The sequence below is a fragment of the Anabrus simplex genome, chromosome 2 (genome assembly GCF_040414725.1).
Source record: "Anabrus simplex isolate iqAnaSimp1 chromosome 2, ASM4041472v1, whole genome shotgun sequence".
NCBI lineage: Eukaryota > Metazoa > Arthropoda > Insecta > Orthoptera > Tettigoniidae > Anabrus > Anabrus simplex.
In genome coordinates this window covers 743,777,297-743,781,252 of record NC_090266.1, presented here as the reverse complement: position 1 = coordinate 743,781,252, position 3,956 = coordinate 743,777,297, and positions in this window count along the sequence as shown.

Here is a 3,956-nt window from a genome sequence, read left to right as displayed (position 1 = left end):
GTGCCGGGAATGTCCGAGGACAAGTTCGGTTCGCCAGGTGCAGGTCTTTTGAACTGACACCCGTCGGCGACCTGCGCGTCGTGATGAGGATGAAATGATGATGAAGAAGACACATACACCCAGCCCCTGTGTCAGCAGAATTAACCAATTATGGTTAAAATTCCCGACCCTGCCGGGAATCGAACCCGGGACCCCTGTGACCAAAGGCCAGCAGGCTAAACATTTAGCCATGGAGCCAGACCATGTAGCATTAAAAACAAAACAAAACAAAACAAAACAAAACAAAACAAAACAAAACAAAACAAAACAAAACAAAACAAAACAAAACAAAACAAAACAAAACAAAACAAAACAAAACAAAACAAAACAAAACAAAACAAAACAAAACAAAACAAAACAAAACAAAACAAAACAAAACAAAACAAAAGGTGGCTTCTAAGAGTGAATAGAATTGTCTCTGTGTATTTGAATTCATCATCCTCCAGCCAAGAGGGCACATACTGATCTCCTCGTTTTGTTCATCCTCCCTGCTCTTCCAAATTTGTCTGTGTTCTGAAGCACAGGTTAAATTTTCGCATGCAACTTTTTTAATTTTCACGCAAATTAATGTGAGTGGAATGAATTAATTTTTTTAATAGTTACTTTACAGTAACTTCTCTTCAGACCAACACTTTCGATCGGAATCAGCAGCTTAATTTTTATACACCTCAAAAAGAAGTTTGGAAAATTGTGATATTAGGCACGTCTTGTGATAGGGCGTGTGTAGCCCTGTTGTAAGTTGTAGAGAGCACTTAATACAGAAAAGTAATTCAACTGCTTTCTTACAATACAGCAGATGTCGCTGCCTACGGTTTGCGCTGGGCCTGGGGGTGAACTATGCCATTTCCGGTGAAGACTGGTAGTAGTGTATACAGTGCAGTATGCGCTTCCAGGTAGCGATGTGTATTTCCCAGTTTTACCGAGCCAGAATTGCGGTACTGATTCAGGGCAGCACTATCACGCATCGTAGAAGTTACACAAAGTGCAGGGTGCAAGGTACCGTGAGACCAATGCTGTGATTGACACAACGAGGGAAGGTCGGCCGAGGATGACAACGCCACGTCATGGTCAGTATATCCGCGTAACAGCGCAGAGGAGGCCAACTTGCACTCCTCAGTAATTATGAGATGACTTCTTGAGGGGAACCGGCGTCCGTATATCTACACAAACTGCACACAGGCGGCTGCATAGTGCCCAATTAAGGTCATTTCGACCGATTATACGTGCTCCACTTGAGAATCGTGATCATGTGGAGAGGAGAAGGTGGACCATCCGACCTCGAGAAGAGGACACGAATTCGGCCGAGAGAATTTGTCGTAGCGACGAGCTTAATTGGGGGTAGAATAAATGGTAATGCCATGTTCGTAGACTAAACACGAATATCACTTAGGCCAGATACACGATGACAAAGGGTGTGGAGACGTAAAGGACGCGGTGGAAAGTACCATCAAGTTCAAGAGGTGCACGAATTTGGAGGTGGCGGTGTAATGTTTTGAGCTGGGATTATGTATGTCCATCGTACATCTTTGATACCAATTCGAGGTAACTGCCCAGTGGTATACCGATGAAATTCCTTGAACGTTTGTAGAACTCTTTAAGGATGAATATGGTGCTGAATTCATTTTCGTCGACGACAATGCTCGCCCTCATTGAGGTGCATCCATGAGGAACTCATGAGAGAGGCAGGTGTGAGGCAGGTAATTCACCGGAAATGAGCTGCATTGAACATGCATGGGGCAGGTTGAAAACGGCCATTTTGGATCGTTCACAACTTTCGCAGACGCTCCCAGACCTTATTAGAGTAGCCCAGATGGAATGGGACATTCTTCCTCAAGATGACGTGAATATACTGATCACAAGCAAGCGTGTCAGAAACCCGAACAGTCCTAGAGGACGCCATACACGGTACTAAGGCACAGTGAAGAAGGGACGAACGTCACTAAAAAACAACACAAATTATAACCTTTTCATTATTAACGTTTATTTGCGTTAGATATTGGAAGAAAAAGTTTTGAGTTTGTTAACGTTTACATTTCCAGGTCGTGTTTCTCTGTGATACAATACATTACATTACATTACAGTACAGTACATTCTATAACTTTATTATTGTATTACATCCTTGATATTCCAAACTTCTTTTTCCGGTGTATATGTTGTGCCCTTTTCACACGCTATTTGCATAATGGGTGCAATATATATATTTCATATTACATTGTTGTTTCAGCCACACATCCTCTAGATTTTGCTCAAATTTGTTGATGTACAATTGTGAACCATGAAATCCTCTCACTTAATCTACATTGGTAATAGAAGCATTTGAAATGTAGTGTTACAGAAGAATGCCGAATTGAGATGGATAGATCGAATTACGAATGAAGAGATACTTAATCGAACTGGTGAGAGGAGATCGCTTTGGCTAAATTTGACGAAAAGAAGAGATAGAATGATAGGACACATCTTAAGACACTCAAGAATTGTTCCGTTGATTTTTGAGGGATGTAAAAACGATAGGGGTAGACCAAGGTATGAATATGACAAGCAGATTAGAGCAGATGTAGGATAATTAGAAATGAAAAGATTAGCATAGGATAGGGTGGCATGGAGCGCTGCAACAAACCGGTCTATGGACTGATGACTCAAGCAACAACAACATTCTAAAATATAGCTGAGTGGAGTGGCCACGCGTGTTAACGCGCTACGGTTACGGAGAGGCGTGGGTTCCAGCCCTCTCGTCGGCTGTCCTGAGAATGGTTTCCTGTGGCTTTCTATTTTCAATTCCAGACAAATGTTGGGACAGCTGCTATTCATAGGCCACAGCCGATTCCTTCAACTTCTTTACCCAATGTTATTCACTATCATTCGTTTCATCTTCATTAGCTCTTTAACTGAGGTTGGCATCAAGCAACAACTTGCCAAATAAATTCATCTCACTTCATCCACAACCCCGTATCGAGAAATGGGACTGAGGGGCAGACCTAAGTGTTTCTGAGATAAAATAATGTAATAACGGTTAGGGTCAGGAGGAGTGGGACCGAGCTCGATAGCCGCAGTTGCTTAAGTGCGGCCAGTATCCAGTATTCACACCAGGCAAATGTCGGGGCTGTACCTCAATGAAGACCACGATCACTTCCTTCGCAGTCGTAGCCCTGTCCTATCCCATTGTCGCTGTAAGAATTTTACCAGTCAGTGCAACGCACAGTACGTTTGGAAGACGAGCTGCAACATAATTCAAACATCCAGAGAAGTTATCTTTTTGAATCAGAATACGAGATTGTAAGGCCATGGCAATTTATTCAGGCCGAACTCAACTGCGGATCTTGTATTCGGTAGATCGAGATGGAGGAACTGCGAGGCTGCGTTCACAAAATACGACTCCGAGTAGAGTTGGAGTAGAGTAGAGTATCGCGGAGTAACTGGTAAAGTTAACTCTGAGTAACGGTATTTCGTGAACGCTTCGAGTGAATACAGAGTAACAGAATATGGCTAATCAATTAAGGAAGGTTATTTGTTTTACCATAACCTCATTTGCGAGGAATTTAATGTCTAATTTCTAGGCGAGTTTCTTCATAGCAGCGTGCTATATGAGTTATTACTACTTTCCTCACCAAGTTGTGCCTTAAAACGGTATCCGTTATTCTTTACCTCGTACGAACAATCTGATTACATTGATGATGAATACCAATACATCGGCTCCGCACTGATGCACGATAGGCCATTTAGGACAACTAACTGTAAAGATTATGTTGTTAACAACTACGACGAAACTGAATTTAAACAACATTTCCGATTGCCGGATCAGCATTCGAACGTGTACTCAGAGTCATTGGCCCTAAACTTTTTAAATCCAAAATCGGGGAACGAGGAAGACCATTGCAAGACCCACGAAAAAAAAATTCTGGTTGTAATTTGGCTCTTAG